This window comes from Ambystoma mexicanum, chromosome 1p (assembly GCF_040938575.1).
Source record: "Ambystoma mexicanum isolate Mex_15411 chromosome 1p, UKY_AmexF1_1, whole genome shotgun sequence".
Classification (NCBI taxonomy): domain Eukaryota; kingdom Metazoa; phylum Chordata; class Amphibia; order Caudata; family Ambystomatidae; genus Ambystoma; species Ambystoma mexicanum.
In genome coordinates this window covers 180,733,540-180,759,334 of record NC_090921.1, presented here as the reverse complement: position 1 = coordinate 180,759,334, position 25,795 = coordinate 180,733,540, and the positions used below count along the sequence as shown (strand labels likewise).

The 25,795-nt window shown below is 50.0% G+C and overlaps 1 protein-coding gene across 9 annotated transcripts in view; it reads left to right on the top strand.

Moving 5' to 3' along the window:
• Window positions 1-25,795, top strand: part of KDM6B (lysine demethylase 6B) — a 2,050,345-nt gene that overhangs the window by 925,232 nt on the left and 1,099,318 nt on the right. The window lies entirely within an intron of this gene.

The following is a 25,795-nucleotide window of genomic DNA, read 5'->3' as shown; positions in this document are numbered from 1 at the left end:
TTTCTTCTCACTCTTGTTAAATAGTACTCCCTATTTGTTTGGACAATGTTGGTTACTATGTTTCTTTTCACCTTCTCTCTTGAAGTGAGAATTGCGCCCAAATTACCTTAAATCATTAGTCCGACACTGCAGCCTCCATGGTCTCTACCGCTGCCCGAACCCCATCATAAGTCTTATCCGAGCGCACTTCCCCCTGTGATTGCAAAGCCTTCAATAGGGCAGCACAGCCAGCCCCTAAATCCACCTGCTTAGCCAACTGCCTGAATCCACCAAGAGCAGTGTCCTCTGTGTAGGAGGCATAAGCAATCGTCCGAACGCCATATGTACCCCAGTGCAGGATCTTTGCAATGCAGAATCATTCTCCTTGTACACCTGGTTGCACGTAGCCACCTCCTCCTCCTCTGCCATAGAACAGCAACCCACCAGACTTGATGTTGAAAGAATAGTATCCACTTGCAAAAACTGAGGTAGCACAACCCCACTCCCCTGCAAGAGATAAATCTTGGGCATGAAATGGAACCGCAACACCTTCTCAGGCTCCAGCCAGTCTCATCACCTATTCCTTAATTTCTGGAAGCAAAGGCAGCTCCACCTTGATCGTATGCTTTGATTGCCAAGCTGGGGGCCTGGCACAAGATGCCGAAGCAGCAAAAGGAGGAGACTGATATATAAACCCATGTAGTCTTCCACCTGAATCAGCACTGCAGCCAGAGTCTCCCTGTCCAAATGCTTCCCCTTAGGCTCCACAGCGTCTCCAGCCTCTGCAGCCGAAGAAAAAGACTACCCCTCTGAAGAAGGTACTGAGATTTCCTGGACTTCCCCTGGAGGCGAGACTCCATCTGCAAGGTCTCCTGGCAAACACAGACCATCCGCTATTCCGGTAACACAGTCCTGGAGCTAGAAGCTCGACTTTGTCGGACCATTGCCGGACTCCCCGCCAACAAATGGAAAGTACACGGAGGAGTATTCACCCACTGCCAACTCATGAGACGAGCAGACGTGTGCCCAATGGTAGCCTTGAAGCCAGCACCTTATTGAGGCGAGGTCCATGCTCCACTCATGGAGCAATCGGGTCCCTCAGTACCAGTTGGCACCCACGCCTGCCCTGCGGCTCGCTCTATTCTACCCCCGGGCCCGCCTACCGAGTTTCCAGCCACGTGCCAGAGGCCCAAAATGCTATCCTGCGCCATACTACACCGGGGACGGAAGATGAAAAACTGTAATAGACTACCAGCGGCAGGGTCACGCCAAATCTATAAAGGAAGGTGCTCCCGACCGCAGCCAGCTGGCGGTGTAGACTGCAATTGAAACTGAAGCCCAAGGCCTTGCCTCCACCAGAACCACATTCACCAATGCCTGGGCACTGAGTGACTCTCTGGCCCGGGTAGCTACAGGGACTGGCCAACCTGGCAAGAACTGCCACGCCGGGCTGCCAAGGACCAGGAACCCTCAACCAAGCCCCCTGCTTAGCAGGAGGGCCCCGGAGACAGCCACCCCAAAACCCATGCTCCCACAGCCCAGCCACAAGTGCAAGGAGGAAGGTTCAATGTGGGTGCCCCTCCCAGCATAGCAGATAGAGGATAGACAGAGCAGTAGGCAGCCCAGCCACCCATCACTAGATCCTGTCATGATGGCAGGAAAATTTAAATTACATGCTGTGGTGGAGTCTTATGCTCTCAGTAGAGAGAGGTGGGCATGTATGGTATATTAAAGGATGGAATGGATTCCTGATGGAGAGGTTGGCATCACCAATTAAACACAAAAAACATTTGTGACACTACAATTCTACTTCATTCTGATGTTTTTCGAGTCAACATTGTATTTGATCCATACATGTAGCAACTATTTATAGTTACTTATACAACAAAAACTCATTTACATATTCATAATAGTTCAAAGTGTGCATATATAACTTGATCTACAGCAATGTCCTCCTACACTGATGCTTAAAGTGCATAAACAACTTTTTTTTAATTTAAAAAAATGTATCCATTGATATATAGACAAAGACCACAAATACATAATTGAAAAGGAAAGCTAAGAGCAGTTCAATCAATTGCAGGAATCCATAAACATACAACATAATCCAAGCTAAGAATGTATTATTTACATCCTCTAAAGCAGACCGGCATTTTTCTTTTATCCACATTGCAGTTTTGGAACTTCGTCAGGAGTATAATATGGAGGACACCATCTTACGTCACATGCTATTTTATGCCTATTTTTCTTTGCAGGCTTTTAACCATCCCTTTAACCTTCCTCTGGTATTTTTTTTTAAATAATCTAATTTATAGGGCCACCTTTTTGTCTTCTTTTTTCTGTAGTGGATAAATCATTCAAACACCAGATCAACCTCTGACAGCTCACAAGTACGGAAACGAGGAAGAGGGACGTGGAGGTAATTAATCTGGGCAGGGCAGACTAATGTCCCATGTGTCAGTCAATGCTGCCTGTTATTGAGAGTCTCCCTTATCGCCGATGAGATTTAACAGGCCGACTCGTAGAAACGGCTGCAATTGGTTGTGCAGTGTCATTTTGGGTCATATTCCTACCTGTTTTGTGATTGATTAGGTTTTCATCTGACCTGATGTTTTGACAGCACTGACTACACGTTGGCCCTTTGTTTGAAACATTCCCTGCGTCAATGCTTATTTTACCTTGTCTTTTGCCAGTGCTGCGGAAAACCTGTTTTGTGCCGCATTGGCTTCCTGTTGGAACGGTAGGAACCTATACAGAAGGCGCGTAGAATACAGAACAGATACCAGACCAGTAACACCTGTTGCTTTCATGGATGGCGCCACGCCCAAAGCCGCCGGGCTTTGTCTTGGCCCACTCTACTTTGACGCCGAGGCGTGGCTGCCGCCTACATCTTGTGTCTGAGCAAGACGACGGCCCGCAGAAGCAGCAACAACAACACAAATATATTTTTAGGCGGGCTTCTTGCATAAAAAACATACTTAAGAGCACTACGCTTTGTATGGCTAGTTGAAAAGGAAGTGGAAATGTGGCCGTTTTTATGTTAATGTATGTGTTAGCACGTAAATTCATATTTGAGTCTGGCTGTCAAAGATCTGTACTTCTGTATTGAATGTTGTCTCCTTTCCCCTGCCTCCCAGTCTTTGTTCCGAATGTTCCAGGCCACGTGTGTTCTTCAAAACTCAGGCCTTCATAGAGAAGTTGCTTGTTGAGTGGTAGTGTTTAGCAGAAGTATTTGTTTGATGTGAACAGTCCTTGTAAGCTAGCCCAGAGGAACATACTTTCAAGGAAGCAGCATGTCCTGTACGAAATGGCCAGTGGCAAATAATGGATGCCCTGAAGATTCTCGCATCGCCCAAAGAGCCATAGTGGCTTGGTTGGTTTTCATTTTCATGGCTGAGGCATTGCAGGCTTTAAAGCTCCAAGCAATGGGTAGATGCTATACGCTCATATACTAATCCATACCGGTCAACTTTTCAAATGAAAAGGAGGGGTAAAAAGCAAGATTTTGCTTTCGTGGGTGTACTCTCTATTGACGCTGGACTGCCCCTTTTGGGGTGGGACAAAGCCTGATTTGCATATGGTCTTTCACCATTCTGCAATGGCTTGGCAGGCTTAAGAACACTGGTTTGGATAGTTGCCCAGAGCAGTGCTAGAGGTTGACATTAATTCTAAACCTTCTACCCATCACATTTTGTTTTGCTAACTTCACTGCTAGGCCACGTTTTCTTTGTACTACACTGGCCTGGACAAGGAGATGGAAGTGGTAACCAGTTCTGTGTTGCTTCGACTTCCCTTTGAAAGTCTTCATTTTGGCCAACTCAAATATGTCGACCTATTTTGTTATCTTTCTTTTTCATTTTGGAGGTCCTACTTATCTGCTTACCATACTCCCTGTTCTCCCCAGCCCCTTAACTCACCTACCCTACACAAACACACATAAAAATGTATTCACACACGGCTGTTGGCTTCAGATTGTAGTCTAGAATAACGTGCTTGGCTTGATACCAGCCATTTGGCAGGAGATACTTTGGACACCACAGACCAACTGGTACCATACAAATATTCCTATTTGCCATTAACTCTTTGTGTTTGGCAATGCGTTAAGGGATGTTATGAAGTTAGGTCACTACCTTCGAGTCAAGGAAAGCTGCCCTACTAGGTCACTGTTTGAATGTATAGTATTTATAAAGCATAAACCGAGCTGAAGACCCATGGATCGGTGTATCTAGGGCATGGTCTGGGGGGAGGGGGGGCTGAGGGGGTGCAGAGGGGGATTTCTGGTGTACTTGTTGACACCAAGCCATCTCTGAGCGTGTTTATTTTCTGATCAAGCCATTTCTGTTTGGCATTGGCTCACCGGGCACTGCTGTGTGCTCTGAGCTGAGTCTTCGAGGCAGCACCCTATCAGGTCACAGCTTATGCAGCACTCTGGCTTCAGTCACTGTCTTGAACCTCTGCAGGGAGCTTCAGGTACTCCTGAAGTAAATATTTTCCTTTAGGAGCCTTAGCAGGGACTTACTGGAATTACATTTATCTCTGAGGTTTCAGTGATAAGTCAAACACACCTCCTGTCTTGGCAGACGGTGCAGTGAAGAGAGAGAGAAAGAAAGGAGGGTGGTAGGTAATGCAGGAGGTGAACATGATAGGGTCATTAAAAAGTGGTTTAGAGTACAGAAATGGCAACCAAGAGAAAGCGGTACAAAGAAAGAAGTGGAGAGAGTTGTTGAAAGGGGATTCCTGTCTTTTTTTTTTTTTATCAATCCAGGTTTTAATTTTCTGTTTTTTTGGGGTAGAGGTCTAAACCTTAGGCAGTCCGGTTTTTGGTGGTCTGGTCTTTGGTCATCAGGTATTTGGGGGATCTGGCCATACCTATCTGTTGTCTAGTGGTTTTCTGTTTGGTTATCTGATACGATATTATGTGGTCTTACTCTTTGAAACCTAGTTTTCGTGGACTTGTTTTAAATTATCCTTTCTTTGTAGTGACTTTCTTTTGATTATATAGTAGTTGGTGGTCTTGTCTTTAGCTACCTATCCTTTTTGACCTTTGATGTTCTGCTTATTGGAAGCCATAACCTTGATATCTGGCATTTACCGATCTTGTCTTTGATTGTCTGGTCTTTGGGAGCTTTTCCTTTATTTTAATGTAATTTGTGCTTCTCTGTTTGATAAACTGGCCTTTTAGCATCTTGCCTTTAATGTACTGCTGTTTAGTGGTCTTTTCTTTGGTCATCTGGCCTTTGCTATTTGCCTGTCTGTTTTGGTCTATGACAGTCTGATTTGTTTTTTGGTGTTCCTGTCTTCTAAAACAGAAACTGTAGGAAACATTTGTTATGGCCCATCCTGTGAAACTTTAACCCAAATAAAAGTAAAAAATAGGGACTAACTAGCTCCAAATCCCTTATTTTCTCAACACCTCAAGGGAATCTCTTATTTGGTAAGGGCTTCCTTCTCCTGTCTCTCACTCCTCTGTCCTAAGTGGATCGGGCTCAGTCTCCCAGTGCCTTAGGTGAATCTCACAGTTCGTTCTTCTCAGTTCAGGATGTTATGGTTTTTCGCACCCTTTGTCTTTCTCGCATCACCATGTTTAGAGGGTTTCCTGCACCCTTTCTCTCAGCATCACCTAGCTTTGTGTCTCCTCTCACCCTCTGGTATCTCAGAGGTTTGGAGTAGCTGGTCTCCTGGCATTAGGCAGAACATCAGAGGAGGGTCTCCTTGCGTTCCTAAAATCTGAGTTCCCCAGTACTGCCTATCCCTTTCTTCACAGGTCTTGGTCTCCATCCTCTTTTTTTGCATATCTGATGTTCATGTGACCTCCCTGCTATGTGCTTGTTCCTCATCCCACCTGTAATGCCTGATGTGGTTAGTGTAAAACATGGTGTGAAAATAAACAAATGACACAAATCCTTAAAGATGGTTCAAGGGTTTTTATTAAAATGTCATGGGGCCCTAGGGCCATTCCTAGCTCTCTCGCCTTGAAGTTAGTCTCTTCCCTATCCCAGGCATACATAACCTGTAAGGAATCAGGAGTAAGATGCAGATACAGGGGTGTGTAATGGTGGTTGACAAAGACTTTTATTAACCAAAGAAAAAGGGGGTTATGATATGATAAGTTATTTATAATGTGCTTAATACCCAGAAGTTTCTAAGCGCAGACCCGGGGATCGAACCTGTGTTGCTCTGTGCCGTCTTGCTTCCAATGCGAGCACGTTTCCCCTGAGCTATCTTCCAAGGTTGAAGAAAATCCTATCTCGCCCAAACTAAGAGGGCTTTCTCTGCCTCAACAAAACTATTTGGTGTTGGTATCAGAATGTCCAAAGTAAAGTTCTCCCTTTGGTGTCCAAATCCTAACCTGACCTGAAACTCAATATAAAGTGAAACAGGAAATGTGTCTCAGCTCGCCACTTGCAGCGCTTTTCCAAAAACAAAAAAAGTTACACAAGTCTCCAGGGGTGGGGGTGCTCTTCCCTTCCCCTAAGTTTTTCAGATTTCTTAAAGTTCACACACTGAAGGGGTATGGACACCCTCCAATTAGGCTTTCCCTTATTTGGAACAACGCAATTGGGTGCGGGTCCCAGACTCACAATCATTCTGCCTGCTATACTCTCCTGCCAGGGCTTTCTTGACTTGCTTATATGTATTTGGGTGCAGGTCCTTGACTTGCAATCCTTATGCCTAGTATACTCTCCTGCTAGGTCTTTCAATCAATGAAAAAACGTTCCTTCTTTCTCAATGTTAAACAATTCAAAAATGTGATATTTGCTTCATTTATACATTGGGTCCTCGACCCATTCTCAGGTTTGACAGTAAACAAAGATTCACCCACTGACTTCACCTCCTCCTCCGTCTCCTCACCTGTGGATTCGTCGCAGGATGAATCTTCCGAGGGGATTTGTCTTCTTTCACGCCAAGAGTCGTTACGCTTTTCTTTGTTGGGTTTAGGGTGAGCGCCTCTGGAAGCCACACTGCCTAATGACAAGAAGTCGGCAGTAGGGGCTCCCAGGGAGACCACCCCGCTTCAGGGAAAAAGCACAGGCTGAAAAAACCCTGATGTTGGTCTTCTGATCCAAGATGGTGTAATTCGGAATGAGGAAACTCCAAGTCCCAGAATGCACTGGGAGTAGCAGGGTGATGCACAGGAAGGTACAGCAAGGAAAATATGGAAGGACCGGGAGGGACGGAAACTCAAGAACAAAGGACTGGGAGTGGGAAGAAATGCAGGTAACAGGACAAGCGGCAACAAAACGGCTGGAGAAACAGAGAGAAGCGTCACAGAAGGAGAAGGGGAGTAACAGGCCCTGAAGGTGACGCTTAGGAGGGGCAGCGAAGCAATAACACAGCGGAGGAAGGCACAGGCGAAAACACTCGAGCAGCGCTTAGACCCAACCGGAATAGCAGGGTTGCAACGCGCCGAGTGAAAGAATCGACGCATATTTAAACACGTCATCGCGCACATCGCGAAGTCGGCCGCAACACTGGACCGTTAGCTGACATCGCGATGATCGCGAGTAGCTCATCTCCTCCTCCAATGCTCTCAGTCTCCATGGAGTCCGGATCGTGACAGTATAACCCCTTTTCAACGGCACACCTCCTGGTTTCCCTGGGTGCAATCTATGAAAAAGGCGCAGGAGTCGAGGAGCCTTCAGATTCCTACCCGGTTCCCAGGATCTTTCGGACCATGGATATCCTTTCCATAGGATAAGGTATTGGACAGTCCCCTGCTTGTACCAGAGTCCAGAATGCGGGATACCTCGTATTCTTGCAGTAACGAGGTTCTAGGGACCTTCTTCTTATAGCCCCTATTATAGGGATCTGGAACGTATTCCTTGAGTAAAGATGAATGGAATACCGGATGGATCCTCCGTGAAGATTGTGGTAGTAATAATTTGAAGGCCACTGGATTGATGCATTCTGTAATGGGGAAAGGATGAAGGTATCTTGGAGAAAACTTTCCTGGATGAACCCATCTGGGTAGGAATTTGGTTGAAAGCCAGACCTTGGTACCGATCTGCCATGTGGGGTTGGGTCTTCTTGGGTCGACCCATCGTTTGTAACCTTGTCTACTACGTCTCAGTATTTCTTGAGCTTTTTTATGTGTTTCTTTCAACACGCCCATTAACTGATCAAGTGAAGGGACCTTTGTGGCGAGTATTTCAGGAAAGGGTAAATGTCTGGGGTTATACCCATAGGTGCAGTGGAAAGGGCTCATGCCTATTGCAGAATGAAAGGTGTTATTGTAGGAAAATTCAGCAACTGGTAGGAGTTGATACCAGTTGTCTTGCACCTGGTTACAAAAGCATCTAAGATACTGTTCCAGAGTTGCATTGAGGCGTTCAGTTTGACCATTGCTTTCTGGGTGGTATCCGGATGATAAGGCTCATTGTACTTGTAATTGTTTACAAAGAAGGGTCCAGAATTTCGAGGTGAATTGGGTTCCTCTATCCGACACAATGGCACTTGGTATACCATGTAGTCGGACCACTTCACGTAGAAACTTATCAGCCGTCATTGAAGCTGAGGGTGTGCCTGACAAGGCGATAAAGTGAGCCGGCTTACTGAACGAATCCACCACAACCATTATGGCTGTATGTCCTCCATAATTGGGTAAGTCAACAATGAAGTCCATTGAAACATGTCGCCAGGGTCCAGCTGGGGGTTCTTCCTGTTGTAAAAGACCCAATGGTTTGGCCGTGCTATATTTGCTCTGGGCACAGATAGGACAGGAAGAGACGTATCTCTTGGTATCCTTGACGACTGTAGGCCACCAGAAATGTCTTCTAATGAGTTACAAGGTGGCCGCTTGACCCTTGTGTCCTGCCGTTGGTGTGTCATGACACCAAGATAGGGCCATGGACTGCGGCTCTTGCGTAGGTAAATACAGTTGGTTCTCCCTAAACCAGAATTTCCCTATTCTGTTTAGTGATTCCCCAGGGGGTAAAGATGTCTTCCTTTGTGAGTCGTATACCTGTTGTAGAAACAAGTTCACTGTGCCAATAAATCTTTTTCCTGACAACAGAAGTTCTTGACCTGTGTATTTTCCCGATTCTTCTCCGTTACTTCTGGATAAAGCATCTGCAAGCTGATTGTTCCTCCCAGGTACATAGGTAAGTGTGAAGTCAAATTGGGAAAAAAAATAGCCCCATCTGGCATGGCGTGAATTTCGGCATTCCAGCTGTTGTAGTACGCTTAAGTTCCTGTGATCTGTGCGTACAAGAAAGGGGTGTTGGGCCCCTTGTAGTAAATGCCTCCATTCATCACAGGCTCTTTTAATTGCAAGGAGTTCCTTTTCGAGTACTGAATAGTTTCGTTCACTAGGGTTTAGTGTCCTTGAATAGTAGGCGATGGGGTGTTCCATTTGATCTTCCTTTTTCTGCAGAAGAGCCGCACCTATTGCACCGTAGGAGGCGTCGGTTTCTAGAATGAAGGGTAACATCTGGTCTGGTTGTCTAAGTACCGGTGCCGTGGTAAAGGTTTCCTTAAGTTGTCTAAAAGCCTTATCTGCTTCTGGGCACCACGTAAACTTCACAGCCTTCTTTAACAGTGCAGACAGGGGTAGGACCATTTCTGAGAATCCATTGATGACTTTCTATAGAAGTTTGCTAGGCCTAAAAAACGCTGTATATCTTTAACTGATTTAGGTACAGGCCATTGGGTAACTGCTGCAGTCTTCTGTGGGTCCATCTCAATCAGATTTGCACTTAAGAGAAATCCTAAATATGGAACCGTCTTGCCTTCGAATATGCATTTTTCGGGTTTGGCCAGAAGGTGGTGATGACGGAGTCTTTGTAACACCTCTCTGACGTGTTGGTGATGGGCTTCCAGAGTGCTTGAATAAACCAGAATGTCATCCAGATACACTATGACTGATGTGAAAAGAAGGTCTGCAAAGATCTTGTCCATAAAGCGTTGGAATTGAGCAGGAGCGTTGACTAACCCAAAGGGCCTAACTCGGTATTCGTAATGTCCCAAAGGCGTCCTGAATGAGGTCTTCCATTCGTCACCTTGTTTTATTCTGAGTAGGTGATAAGCACCCCTCAGATCCAACTTGATGAACCAGGTAGCCTTCTGTACTGCCTCCATTATATCTTTAATGAGCGGCATGGGATATCTGTCTCTAATTGTAGAACTGTTGAGGCCTCTATAATCTATACAAGGCCGGAGTTCGGTAGTTCCTTTCTTTGGAATGAAGAACAGGGATGCACCTGCTGAAGAAGTGGAGGCTTGAATCAATCCGTTTTGAAGGTTGGTCTTTAAGTAGTCCCTCAAGGCTTCTTTTTCAGGGAGAGATAAGGGAAACATACGGCCAAATGGAACCACTGCCCCTGGTTGTAGTTCTATTTTGCAGTCTTCTGGTCTGTGTGGAGGCAAAGGCCTGGGATGCACATACAAAAAAACATCAGAGTAGTCTCTGTATTGTGAAGGAATAAGGTTTACATTGCATATGGGCGTTGGTCCTTCCTGAGTTACTGATCTTTCCGTGGAAGAAAGACAAGCACCCGAACAATAGTCAGATCGGAATTCTACGGTATTGGCCTTCCAGTCTATACGAGGATTATGTTTTCTAAGCCAAGGCATGCCCAGTATTACTGGAATATGTGCCGCCCTAATTAGATCAAAACTCAGTTGTTCTTGATGGAACTGCATCTGGACTGATAACTCCTGGGTTTCTTCAAGAATTGGTCCGGAAGTCAGGGGAGTGCCGTCCACACACACTACCGGAATAGGCTGCGTCTTGGCTCTTCTTGGTATGGATTGGGCCTGGGCCCATTGGTCGTCCATGAAGTTACCAGCAGCCCCGCAGTCTAACATTGCAAGACATTCGACACCACTGTGGTTTGTCCACTTAAGCTGTACCTTGAATATCATTAAATGGTGTGAGGTGTCCAAGGTGGCTGATGGGGTAGGTAGACAGGGATTAACGGTTTGAACCCCTTCCTTGTCCCTGTTCAGGGTCAGGGTTTGTCGTTTCCCGTCCTTCTTGGAGGGACTTCCGGGCAATCTCGAAGCAGGTGTCTCTCTGAACCACAATATAAACAAAGACCTAAGTCTTTTCTTAGCTTCCTTTCTGCGGCAGTCAGAGGCCCTCTAGTCGATCCAATCTGCATTGGTTCTTCAGAACTTGACATCAAAGGTGTTTTGTCCGAAGGGATAGACAGGTGAGGAGCTAGTGGAGGGTTGGACTTGGGTCTCTTCTTCTCTATTCGCCTTTCGTTGATACGGTATTCAATCTGTAGGGCTAGTGTAATCGGGTCTTGGAAGGCGGAGGGTCTGGCTATCCGAGCCAGTTCGTCCTTTATTTCATCATGTAACCCTCTTCTAAATAGTGTTTGTTTGGCAGAATCCGGCCATCTGGTTTCTTGCGCTAATCTTTGAAAAGTGGAAATATAAGTTTGCACATCCGATGTCCCTTGTCTGGTATCCAATAGATGCTCATATGAAGAATATTGTATTTCAGGCCTCTCAAACCGGCCATGGAACAGTTGTACGAACTGACCGTAGTCATTTAGGATAGTATCTGTGCTTGTCACAAGTGGGGTGGCCCATGCTAGGGCATTTCCCACCATGTTGGATATTAGAAAGCCGACCTTAACCTGGTCCTGCTCAAAAGCTTTAGGTCGGAATCTAAAATATACCAAACAAGCATCCAAATATTCTTTAATCCGTTTCGGGTTCCCATCAAACTTGCCACAAGATAGCGGTAACGAGGGGAGATCACCTCGGGTATCTTCCCTCTGGAGCAACTGTTGCCTTAAGGCAGTATTGTCAGCTCTAAGAGTCGCATTGTCTGTCTTTAGGGTCTGTACTTCCACATTAATCCCTTGTATGGCATTTACCAACTCCTGATATTGTTCAAGGCTGGCCATTCTTGGGCGTTGTAAACTCTCAGGTTTGACAGTAAACAAAGATTCACCCACTGACTTCACCTCCTTCTCCGTCTCCTCACCTGTGGATTCGTCGCAGGATGAATCTTCCGAGGGGATTTGTCTTCTTTCACGCCAAGAGTCGTTAGGCTTTTCTTTGTTGGGTTTAGGGTGAGCTCCTCTGGAAGCCACACTGCCTAATGACAAGAAGTCGGCAGTAGGGGCTCCCAGGGAGACCACCCCGCTTCAGGGAAAAAGCACAGGCTGAAAAAACCCTGATGTTGGTCTTCTGATCCAAGATGGTGTAATTCGGAATGAGGAAACTCCAAGTCCCAGAATGCACTGGGAGTAGCAGGGTGATGCACAGGAAGGTACAGCAAGGAAAATATGGAAGGACCGGGAGGGACGGGAACTCAAGAACAAAGGACTGGCAGTGGGAAGAAATGCAGGTAACAGGACAAGCGGCAACAAAACGGCTGGAGAAACAGAGAGAAGCGTCACAGAAGGAGAAGGGGAGTAACAGGCCCTGAAGGTGACGCTTAGGAGGGGCAGCGAAGGAATAACACAGCGAAGGAAGGCACAGGCGAAAACACTGGAGCAGCACTTAGACCCAACCGGAATAGCAGGGTTGCAACGCGCCGAGTGAAAGAATCGACGCATATTTAAACACGTCATCGCGCACATCGCGAAGTCGGCCGCAACACTGGACCGTTACGCCGACATCGCGATGATCGCGAGTAGCTCATCTCCTCCAATTCTCCCACAGTCTCCATGGAGTCCGGATCGTGACACCCATTCTCATCTGCCTTAGTTTCTCTCAACACATGTCTCGGCGTCCCAGCTCCCCTGTTCAAGCTCAACAAGTTCATACAATTCTGTTGTAATTGTAATGGTGCACGATACATGCCGACGTCCCAACTTCCCTCTGTGTGCTTCACTCGGCACTTTCGGCATCCTTGGCGGTCCTCGGTTCTCCTGGCGGCTTACTTCCTTGTCTGACAGGAGTCTTGTCGGCTCTGCAGTTCCCACAATGCCTCGAACTTCATTCAGCAGCTTCGTCCTATCACGGCATTCACGCAGAAAATCTCCTGCTTCTGAGGTGCCTCCACAAGCTTCCTCATTCCACGCGGCAGCTTGCCTCCCTCGGATTTCCTGACTTGTGTCCTTCCTACCAAAATGGGGATCCCGATGCAGAAAGACGTAGTTGCCCTGGCCAAGAAGGGAAGGCTTAAGCCACACTCGGCCCAGCCTGTCAATCAGCGCCTCGACGCCAAGTACAGGCAGATGGAGGGGGACACACTCTTGCTTTCGTCCTCGGCCACCTCGTCCTCGACGCTGCTAGGCAAGGAGGAGAAGATCTTGGGGGTGTACGGGAAGAAGCTGAAATCCAACGCCTCCTTGCACCTGCGCATGCCAACACAGATGCCATGTTGGCAGTCGCTAACCAAGGGCTCTGGCGGGAAATTGCAAACTTTCTCCCAGAACTTCCGTCATAGAGCCAAGTGCGCTTCAAGGCGGGACTAGGAGAATCCAGGCTGGTAGCGCAGAACATTATGGAGTCCACAGTGGCCCACATCGATACCTCTACCCAGCCATCTGCATTGCCACGGACATGACAAGGAAGGCCTGGCTCTGGGCAACTAAGTTTAATCCCAATGTCCAGGAATGCATATTGGACCGTCCCTTCGAGGGCAGCAACCTCTTCCACTCCACCACGGATGAGGAATTCAATAAATAGAACAGCTTGCAAACCGAGAAATCCTCATCTATTCTTTCAAAGTCCACGCCCAAGGCCTTCACCCAGTCGCAGCAACGCTCAGACAAGGGCCGGGCGTTTGTCGGGTTCCGAGGCTCCCAAGAATGGAGGTCCAGACAAACGGACCGTTCTCCGAGTCAGCATCGAAGGAAACAACAAAAGAGATGTGGGGGGGCAAGGGGTTTTTCCAATCCCCCACCTCCGCAATAGCCTCAGAGGGAAAAAGGGCATGACACCCCCCTTCGGGTCCACGTGTCTCCATGGGTGGGGGAGGGCAGGATTGCCTTTCACATGCAATTTTGGTGCCAGAATTGTTCGGACCCCTGGATCCTCTCTGTAGTCTCCACAAGGTACCGCCTACCGGTACTTTCCTTTCCTCCATCCTCCTCTCCTCTCCCACAGATTGGGACAGCAACGCTGCTGGTGGGGATCCAGTTGCTCGTCGAGAGTCATGCTGTGGAAGAAGTACCAACCTCCCATCAAGGTTTGTGCTTTTATTCCAGGATTTTCGCCTTAAACAAGAACCAGACTGGCCAGAGAGTTGGGTTGGACCTTTCCACCCTCAATCTCTCCCTCCTTCTGCAGAAATTCAAGATGGTTACGCCAGCTCTTATTGAGGAAACACCGGACAGGGGAGACTGGATGTGTTCCCTGGATCTGAAGGACGTTTATCTACACGGCCTGATCTGGCAGCCACATCGTTTCTTACTGCGCTTCAGAATCATGGGCTTCCAGATCCAATACAAGGTGCTACCCTTCGGCCTCAACTCGGCTCCCAGGGTATTATCCAGGTTGATGAATGCAGTGGCAGCCCTCCTTGAGGCCCAGGGCCACCGCGTCCAACCATGCCTGGATGACTGGCTCATACGGGCCACCTCTCCTGAAGCGGTTCAGCATACTGCCTCTGCACTGATGAACACATTCCACGACCTGGGGTTCAGGGGTTCACTATCAATCTCAAGAAGTCTCAGCTGCAGCCCACGCAGAGCCTGACCTTGTTGGGCCTCATCTGGGACACAAGCTCTGTGAGAGTCTTTGCCTCGGAGGACAAGATTGCAGCCATCAAGAGAGCTACAGCTCACTTCCTCTCCAGGCCCGTGACCTCGGCCCGGTGAAACCAACACCTACTAGGGTTTATGGCAGCGGTCCTTTTGGCCGTGCCCCACCGAAAACTCAGGAGGCAGAGAGTACAGCTGCACTTCGCAGCCTCATGGAATCAGGAGAAGGGCTCCCAAGAGGAGCCAGTCAACATTCCTCCCTTTCTCCTCTCAGACCTCCACTGGGGGTCTGCAGACTTCAACCTGAGGCAGGGTAAGCCCTTCCGGCAGCCGGCCCCTCAGGTCACAGTTACTACGGACCTGAAGGCCATATGGTTGGCTCACAAGGCCTTTCTCCCTCTTATCGTGGGCAAGACAGTTCTTATCCAGACAACTCCACCAGCATGTTCTATGTCAACAAGCACGGGGGCACCAGATCCCCTTCGCTGTGCAACCTAGCAGTCGGCATGTGCGAATGGGCTCTGGAGAACAACATTTACCTCAGGGCTGTCCACATCCCGGGGGAATCCAACTTGGAAGCGGACAGGCTCAGCAGACTGGGGCGGACAATTACGAGTGGCAATTGAACGATCCCGCCCACACCCCTAGTCCACAGGGTGATCTGCAAGATAAAGGAATCCCGGCACCTCAGCGTCATTTTGATAGCTCTCTGGTGAATGGCCAGGCCGTGGTTCTCCGGGCTCCTTAGCCCTTTGGACAGACCACCCATTCACCTACTGCTGGGCCCAGCTCCTCTCATGCCCAGAAGGGAGGCAGGGTACTCCACCCTGCTCCTCACAAGCTAGCCCTCGCAGCGTGGCTCCTGAGCAGATAACGCTGAAACGCTTAATCCTAGCTCAGGGTAACCTAGAGATCATCCAGGGCGCTGGAAGCAAGGCTAGTAGGAGCCAATATAAGAGTAAATGGTCAAGCGACACCTGGCGGGCCGCCACAGGCTTTACACACCTATAAAGAGGCCACACCCGGTGCGGGACCTTAATGTTGTATTGGGCACCACCTTTTGAGCCTATGGCGTCCGCGGACATCAGGCTGGTCACCATAAAGACAGCTCTGCTCGTGGGCCTCACCTCAGCTCGCAGAGTCGGCAAGATCCTGGCTCTGGCGGCATCAGAGCCCTACACCACTTTTCACAGGGACAAGGTTGTCCTGTGGACGCACCCTGCTTTCCTACCTCCTCCTTCCATCTCAACGAGGAAATAGCGGATGCCTTGTTTGTCACTTTCGGTGGGTCAAGGCCCGGTTATCCAAGACCTTCATAGCAATGGGATGACTGCGGCCATCAAGGAGGCCTATGAGGGGGCAGTACAAACCAGTGCCAGCTAACTGAAATGCCTATGCAGTCAGAGCCTAGGCATCGGCCATCGCGTTCCAACGTCATGTGCCGTGGCAGGTCATAAGCAGGGCGGCTTCCTGGGCCACGCCTTTGGCTTTCTGTAAACACTACTGTTTGGACGCTGCCTCTAGGTCAGACGCAGCATTCGATTCTAAGAAACCTATGTTCTTAAGGAGGGTCCCCTCTCCACCCTGTGGCTACATTCAGTTGTAATCGCCCATACAGTATGGAGGAAAGGGGACGGTACGTAAGAGTAATTAACAGTTACTCACCGTAGTGACTAACGTACTCTTAGTCCATATTCCCCTTTGCTGCTTACGTCCCACGATCCTCCCCCCTAATAATACTGGTGTCATTAGACAATGCCTATCATTGTTGATGCATCAGTGGGGACTGAGCAGTGACACGGGTGGACGGAGTCAGGCGAGCGCATGCTCCCAGGGTCGCGCCCCCGCGCTCCTCTAAATTTAAAGGGAGAAGATTTTTTCTGGTGAAAAAGGTACCATCTCCCGTCCCTCGCGAGGGACACCCATACAGTATGGAGGAAAGGGGACTATGGACTATGAGTACGTTAGTCACTACGGTGAGTAACTGTTAATTCTCCAGCATGGGGTCTGGCATGGATTCACATGCTTATGAATATTCCCCGTCGTCAGGCTGGGAATCCTCGGTAAAGAAAAAATCAGTATCAGTTTAGTTTCTGATCTGTCTTTCGTAGTAGTAACCAATCACTGATCTCTGCGTCATACTGACCACAGCCAATGACTGCCATCTCCCTAAGCCCCGCCTCTGGCAGCCATCTTCAGATTTTTACTGCACGTTCAAGTGTTGGGAGTCCTCGTGCTTAGCTCTCGGGCTTTTACTGCGTGTTTCGTGCTATTTCAGGTGAACTTTCACATTTTTTCGGTTAATCGAGCCTCAAGCTCCACCGTTTCTACTCCCGTTAACGGGTACCCGTTGCGGGATTTTCCTACGCCCCTCAAGGGTGAAGATTTCGTCGAATCAACCTCTTGGAGGATTCCAGAAGATTTGCGGCTTACTTCGAGATGGCCCAGGACGCGAGTTCGTCACCCGGACCCAAGCTGTTTCGCAGCTGCCCTGGATGCGGGCTGCAGAATGTGTTTAAGGAGGACGAACATTCGCGATGCCTCTACTGTCTTCATGGGGACAAGACTCATGTAGAGAAGGACTGCCAGTTCTGCAAGAACTTGTCGGAGCGGACCATGAGGGACCGTCGATCTCGTCTCGCCAGCTGGTTGGAGAAAGGCTCAACGGGTGAGAAGAAGAAGAAAGGGTCCGAGCGGGCTTCTAAGTCCTGTGCGGGCGCCCCGGCGACGGGGGCCCAACACCAGGCCAAGCGCCGCGAGTCCGCTGGCTCCGGGAGCGCCGAAAGGTTGGGCTTTTCGGTCGCCAGGCAGGGCGCACCTTCCCCGGCACCGGCAACCACGAGCCAGCGCTCCGGTTCGGGGAAGAGGAAGTCCGAGACCCCTGGTAAGCTTTGGGAGAAGCCCTGTCCGATCTCGGGAGAGGGGGAGCGAGGCGTCGCCCCTCCCCCTAAGGAGAAGGCCCAGGACGCACCTAAGGTGGTGAAGACCTCTACCAAGCTGGCCAAGACTCCGTACTTCGAGATTCCTCGTGACCTCGGTCAGTTCCTCCTCCGAGGCAGACTCCGCCAACAGAGACTGCCTCCGGGACTAGAGTTTCCCTGCCGCCAAGGAGGGAATCCTCTTTTCAGCCCATCGTCATGGCCACCATGATGGAACAAGGGGGGGGGCACGGTAGCCTCCTCGAGCTCGGAGTCAGCCTCGGAGGAGGAACTGACCGAGGTCACGAGGAATCTCGAAGTACAATTCGAGAAGGTTCGGTCCCGCAAAGAAGATCCTCGGGAGATATCCGAGGAATACGATGATGGCGAGGAAGAGCAGCCTTCCCTTCCGGCGCAGCCGGAACCTAGGCCTCAGGATAGCTCGGCGGCCATTTTGTCTGCGATCCAGTCCTTATGCTCTGAGATAAGGACGAGATTACCACGGCCCAGGCCGGAGGACCTGCAACCTGGCCCGTCGGGAAGTCCTCAGAACAAACGACGGAGGACCCAAACCTCTCCTCCGCTCGCCCCCGTGAGGCCTGCAGTTCCATCCTCATCCTCCCACGAGTCGGGAGATGACGGTGCGGTGGGCTCGACGACGGGTTCTGAGGGCGACGGCGACGATGACGGAACGGGTCTCCCGTCGCACGGGCATCCCCGCCCGACGAGATTGGCTCATTCCACGCCATGATCGCCAAGGCGTCCGAATTGTTCCAGCTCTGCCCGGAGGAGCAGAAAAAGGAAGGTTTCCTTTATCAGCGCCGGGAGGCCAAGAGGAAGACTGTCATTGCAGTGCCTCTAATCGATGACATCTGGGAGGAGGGCCTGTCGGTACTCAAGAACCCCTCCACGGCACCAGCCAAACGGGACCGGTACGAGAAGAAGTACCGGGTCCCCGAGACCGCTTCCCTGTGCCTCAGGTCCCAGCCAACGCCAGACTCGGTCGTCTCGGTGGCGGCGAAGAAGAAAGCGGCGGGGTTAGGAGCCTCAACGTCGAATTCCCCTCCGGACAGCGAGGGAAAGAAGTTGGACGCCATGGGGCGACGGGTCATTTCGTCGGCGGCGATCAAAGCTGGCCCCCATATTGGACTTCCTACCGGACGACAAGAGTTCCGAGGCCCTGGAAATACTTCAAGAAGGCGAGGTGGCGTCGGACCACGCCATAACGGTGTTAACCGATATTGCCGATACCGGGTTCTGCCAGCTGGGTAACGGAGTTTGCCTACGACATCCTGGACCTTCGCCGTTTGAACAAATACATCAGGTCACAAAAGTTCAGGATGGTCACCCTCCAGCACGTGCTGGGACAGCTGGAGGAAGGCGACTTCCTATCGTCGCTGGACCTGGAGGATGCATACTTCCACGTTCCCATCCTCAGAAGTCACCGAAAGTTCCTCAGGTTCGTTGTCCAGGGACGCCACTACCAATTCAGAGCACTGCCGATCGGATTGAAGTCGGCCCCCAGGGTCTTTACCAAGTGCCTGGCACCTGTGGCGGCGCGGCTGCGTCTGCCGGGGATTCACGTCTACCCCTACCTGGACGACTGGCTCATCCGCTCAAGGACGAGGGAACTCGCCGTCGAACACACTGCGAGGACCGTCCAGCTACTCACAGACCTGGGATTCGCCATAAATTACCCAAAGTCCCACCTGGTGCCGTCGCAGGTGGCCCTGTTTCTGGGAGCGAAGCTCGATACAGTGAGGCGCCTAGCGGCACCGGAAGAACGGACAAAGACCATTCTGGGCAAAGTGCAGCACCTGCTAGCCACGGACGTAGCCAAGGTGAGGTCCATCAAGTCCCTCCTCGGGATGATATCCTCTTGCATCTACCTGGTGCGCCTTTGCAGACTACGGATGCGCCCTCTTCAAGAATTTCTCGACGCCCGTTGGATGCAGGCGACGGGCACCTTCGAAGACAGGGTCTCCCTCAACGAAGTGTTCCGGCAGGCGATTCAGTGGTGGGGCGTTCGAGCGCACCTCATGGCGGGCAAGGACTTTCAGACGCCGGCGTACCAGGAGACGGTGACGACGGACGCTTCCCTGGAAGGTTGGGGCGCCCACACCGGAGATCTCCACGCAAGAGGCCTCTGGCTCCCGGAGGAGAAGCTCCTGCACATCAACATCCTGGAACTCCGAGCCGTGTTCTGGGCTCTCAAATCGTTCCTCCCGTCGCTCAAGGGCAAGGTGGTGCGGATCTTCACGGACAACACCACGACAATGTTTTACATACGGAAGCAGGGAGGTACCAGATCCCCAGCCCTATCCAAGGAGGCACAGGATCTGTGGCACTGGGCGGTCGCCCAGGGGATGTTCCTGGTTCCCTTCCACCTGGCAGGAGAAAGAAACACCATCGCCGACTCGCTCAGCAGGGAGCTGCGCGCCTGTCACGGGTGGGAGCTGCGCCAGGATCGGGTGGATCAACTCTTCCGACGATGGGGCAAACCTCAAATCGACCTGTTCGCAACAGCGACGAACTCGAAGTGCCAGAGGTTCGCCAGCAGGTTTCCCCAGCCGAGAAGCATGGGCGATGCGTTCTCGTTCCCCTGGGACGGCCTATATCTGTATGTGTTCCCTCCGTTGCCGTTGCTGCTTCGACTCATCAACCAGCTCAAGAGGTCCCGGTGCAGGATGATCCTCGTCGCACCGGCGTGGCCGAGGCAGATCTGGTTCCCGGACCTTCTGGACTTGTCAACGTCCCCATCCATCAAGCTGCCGGCGGACGTGGATCTCCTCTCCAGAGAAGGAGGCGCCATCTTCCACCACGACCCGGCGTCGCTGAACCTGCAGGCTTGGCTCCTGCAGCACTAGAGTTTGGAGGGTACGATATACCGGCCGACTGCAGAGAGGTTCTTGCAAAGGCCAGGGCGTCCTCGACTCTCAAATGCTACGGTCACAAGTGGAAGAGGTTCTCTGTCTGGTGCCGAGCACAGAAGATCAACCCCCTACGGATTACGGCCCCTCAGGTGCTGCCGTATCTGCTATCGCTGGCAAAGGCTGGGCTAGCCCAGGCCTCCATTAAGATTCATCTGGCGGCGATCTCCAGATATACCAGAACCACAGGACGGACGTCCCTGTGGTCCCATCGACTGGTGAAAGAGTTTATGAAAGGACTGTTCCGGTCGTTCCCACCGGTGAAGGCCCCGGCGTGGGACCTTAACATGGTGCTGACTAGGCTCATGAGGCCCCCATTCGAGCTGATGCACTCCGCACCGATGAAGTTTGTGTCGTGGAAGACTGCATTCCTGGTGGCCATTACCTCCGCACGACGAGTGGGAGGGATCCAGGCCCTATCCTGCAAAGCACCGTACTTGACTTTCCATGCCTCGAGGGTGGTGCTTAGGACGCACCCCCCCTTTATGCCCAAGGTGCCGTCGGACTTCCATCTTAACGAGCCCCTGGTGTTACCTGTTTTCTTCCCGTCTCCTTCGTCGCCGGCCGAGAGGACTTTGCACTCGCTGGATGTGGCTAGAGCGCTGAAGTTCTACGTGGACCGCACAAAGAGTTTTCGGAGGACATCACAGCTGTTTGTGAACTTTGGACCTGTGAATCAAGGGAAGGCTCTCTCGAAGTCTTCTATTTCCAGATGGCTCTCCGGCTGCATCATGCACTGCCACCGGTTGGCTAACCGACCGCTGCCAGGCCGTCTGAGAGCCCATTCGACCAGAGCGTTCGCTGCTACTACGGCGTTCCTATCTGGTGTGCCCCTGCTGGACATCTGCAGGGCTGCTACGTGGAGGTCGACGCACACCTTCACGAGATTCTACTGCGTCGATCTGGATTCCAGGGAGGAGTCCAGGGTCGGCCAAGCAGTGCTGCGCAACCTGTTCGCTTAAGGTGAGCCTGGTGAGGAGGTAAGAGACGCTTAATGTTGAGTTGTTGTATTGCTTAATGTTGAGCCTGGTGCCACCTCCCGTGGTTGTGCATGTGTGTACTGCTATGTATTCTTATATTCATGAGCATGTGAATCCATGCCAGACCCCATGCTGGAGAAGGAACAAGTTACTTACCTGTAACTGTTGTTCTCCAGCATGGGTCTGGCATGGATTCACATGCGAACCCTCCCGCCTACCCCTCTGCGGCTCTTCACTTGGTCATACTGCCACTTCACATGCTACCAAATCTGAAGATGGCTGCCAGAGGCGGGGCTTAGGGAGATGGCAGTCATTGGCTGTGGTCAGTATGACGCAGAGATCAGTGATTGGTTACTACTACGAAAGACAGATGACGGGGAATATTCATGAGCATGTGAATCCATGCCAGACCCATGCTGGAGAACAACAGTTACAGGTAAGTAACTTGTTCCTTTTTCTCAACCTCCTCCGATGACCAACCTCCTACGATGCTTTCCACTGATCTTCTTCTGGCATTTTCCAACCTCCTCCTCACTATCGCCATCATCCTGATCACCAACCTCCTACTTTACAACCACTTCCTGATTTTGCCCAATTTCATCTGTATCCCCTTCAACCACTTCCTTCTCCAGCTCTGATCTCTCACATACATCTCTTCACCAATCTCCTTTTACTCTCCAAACTCAGTGCACTCTCCGTACTCCCTAGTCTGCTCCAAACATCCCTCTCCAGCTCCTCTCCAAACTTCCACACCAGGTGACTGAGTCTCTGGGCTTCTTTACGGTTATGCCCTTGCATTCCAGCCTCTCGCTGATAAAATGGGACTCCGGTAAGTTACTTTAGACAGCTGGTGAATGGATTGGCTGGACGGCCTCACCCCTGAGGATGGCTTCCAGTTTTGATGCAGGACTTGGGACTGGCTAGTCCCTTGTCTTCGGCGTGCACCGACCTGGAAGCCCTTGGCATGTCCGTTCCTAACTATAGGTGAGTGGAGGCCTGGTGCAATAGCTGCATGACTTTTTGTCAAGTTTCGTATCCTAGTTCATGTTCCTCTCTTTCCCTCTGCAGATTTACATAGGATTTTTGCTCCCAGGCGATGCTGGTGCTGAACTCCCTTAAAGGGGTAGGAGTGTCAGGTAGCAAAGTGAAGGTCCACACCATAGGGACTAACGGAGGGTAATCAGGAGATGCCATGTGTACAAACCAGTCCCAATTAGTCACCAATCCTGGAAGTCCCCAGGATGGTGATCTTTTTTTTGTTATCTGAACATTTGCAAGCATGTCTTTGATCATATGGTATTGGCAGCTGGCAGGCACTCAGCCGGGTTCTAAGTTTGACAAGTAGAGTAACTCTTTGGCAGGCATTACTGGTTTTACTTACCCCTTATTATGGAAAAGAGAAATAGTTAATGGCACATCAATCAAAACTACAATATAAGAGAGGTGATGGTAATCTGAGTAGATGCACAGGGATTTGAACCTGTGACTTTCAGTTTACACACACCTCTGCCGAGGATGCATTTATCCATAGAGCTATGGTGAGTTTGGGTCATAGTGTGCCTGCCGTTCGTTTGTTATGATGGTCAAGCTGGTACCAGAAGAACATATGTGCATCCGGAATGCTATCCAGCCTGATATTAATGTAATTCCCCTCGCCGCACAACTTCAATGGCTATGCATGGTGCTAAGTTTGCTATATTGGGTTTCTGAACAGTACTCGGACATTCAGATGCAGGGTTGTTTCCATATTTATGGTGTTCGTCAATCCACTCACTCCATGCTTTGTTAGTTGACTTTAATTACCACCATTTTCCTCCCTTCTATATTTATTTTAAACCTGGTAGAGAAAAAAACTCACACCAATGTTATGGGGCATGGTATCAGGCTGGGCCCCCTTCAGTACCTTGCATGACAGAGACACTGGAATCAATGAGTTGGTGGTCGAACTGTCGCACGGGGAGCCATGCAGGCCTTTTATTAGCAGAATCACATGCTGTGTGCACGTGTGCTGAACACGTGACAGTGCTCGAGGCAAGGGTAGGGACTCAGACACAACATCCCATCCCAGCTCAGCTACATTTTTTTTTTTTTTTTTATTCCCATTGTTTATAACCTCATAGGTTTTTACAACATGTTTTAAAATTTTTCTTTCCCAGTTGCACCGTTTGTTTAGTCTCTACCTAGGGACACCACTCCTATGGATTCCTGTCTCTTATTCTGAGCTCGCGAGCCGGCCAGACGTGTGCGACTCCTCAGCGGGTCCCTGTAGGCTCTTACAGGTTCAATTTGGCCCATTAGCTCTTTGCAGAGCGACAGTCAAAAACTTCGCGGCTGTCCTGGACCATTTAGCCGAGTCCCCGGCTATCAGCCGTGACCAGGAGGTTTCCTCATCCAACGTCTTGGCTTCATTGAAGAGTGGTGTCAGATAGGATTGTCTCTCATCGGATAGTGCTGGACAGATCATTAGCAGGTGTCGAAGTGATTCTTGGTTGTCCGGCGTACTGCATAGCCGACACTCCGCTAATGGGGACAGCGCTCTATTAAATAGAATTTCTCTAGTAGGGAGTAAGTTTAGCCGAGCCCGCATAAAGGTTCGTCTTAGATTTTTTTCCGGGAACTTATCACAGTACTTCAAAGGTTCCTTTAGGCGATTGTACGAAGGAGGTAGATGCATTAGAGATTTATAAGAAAGAGCTTTTTCGTTTGTACAGATCCAATCTTGCTGCTCTAGCTTAGTTTTGACACGGCCTGGATTTGAGATCAATGTTTCTTCATCGCACAGCACCGCCTCCATAGCAATCTTGATTTTTTTTTTCCCAATCTGCCAAGGCTTTACAGTTCTGTCCTTGTAATTCCCCCCCCACGATTTTGAAGATCGAGGGGGAGCTTTGTAACCGAATTTTCCTGTATAGCTGCGTTGCGGATATTATCACCACCGCTCCGAGAGATAGTAGACCTAAGTCTCGACGGATTGCTGGAAGGGGAGCTGACTTAGGCAAGCCTAGTACAGATTTCCAAATGAAGCCTTCTAGACGAGGCCATAGTTCAACCGGGAGATTGAGGTTTGCCGCCATGCCATAAGTAATAGTTGGAACTACTTTCGTTTTGTAGAATTGTATGGCGGGAAACCATGAGAATTTTCCAAATTTCCCATCGACTGCCCGCATTTGAGAGGTTAGGTTCCGTACTTTTGACCAGAGCGAGTTTTGGAGTGAGTTTTCCCGGAGCGTGTTGTCCAGCATGACTCCGAGATATTTGTATTCGGTTACAACTTCAATTTTGGTTTGTCCCAGTGCCCAGCCGAAAGTAGGTTTCGTGCTCTTTGTTGGTTTTGAGAATATCAAGATTTTGGTTTTCGTTTTGTTGATTTGCAGATTATTCATGCTCATGTATGCCGCTACGTTGGTCAGCTGACGCTGGAGGCCAATTGCTGTTTGGTCTAGTAGAACCAAGTCGTCGGCATACCAAAGCCTGGGCACTTTCACCCCTCCTAGTTTGGGGGGGAATGCTCGCACCGTTTTCTCGGACTCTTGATAGTCCCCAATAAATGCAATAAATAGGGCCGGGGCCAGGGGGCATCCCTGTTTAACTCCTCGTTTGGTGTAAATCATGTCGGAGAGGGCCCCTTGCTGGTTTAAGCGGACCCTTAATGATGTTTCCGTGTGGAGGGCCCGGATAGGGTCGAGAACTGGGCGCGGGCAGTTCCATGCTGTCAGTTTGTCCCATAGCATCGCCCGATCTACTGTGTCGAAGGCCTGTGAGAGGTCTATTAGTGCCATGTAAACTTTAGTCGCCCCCCTCTTAGCATTGGCCTTGATTATACTCAGGATAAGAAGATTGATTGCCGTTCCTGTGCCTTTTTGGAATCCTGTCTGAAAACAGTCCGCCGCTGGGGAGAAGGCGGCCCAGTCCTTGAAGTGTTTTAACAGCAATGATGCATAGATTTTGCCAATTATGTCAAGAAGTACAATCGGTCTGTAGTTGGCTGGTAGGTTTCTATCGCCCTGCTTAAAAACTGGGACTAAAATTGCCTCTGTCCAGGATTTAGGAACTTGCTTCAGGGTTTGACATTGGGTGAAAAGTTCATAAATCGCATATGCCCATGCTGCTGGATGTCTTTTAATATCCACATTCGTCAGTCCATCTGGGCCCGGTGCCCTTGACGTTTTTAGCTTGGCAATTATTCTTAGGATGTTTTCCTGGTTTGCTAAATTGATCCATGGGTATTCCCCTCCTTTTTGAGTCTGGACGGGCGAGTTCCCGGGTGCCCGGTATAAGTCTGAGTAGTGGGAGATCCAGCTTTGTTCCGATACTGAGCTCGAGAGTGGAGGCGCTTTTTGGCAATTTCTATTTCTGAGCAGTGTCCAAAAATCTTT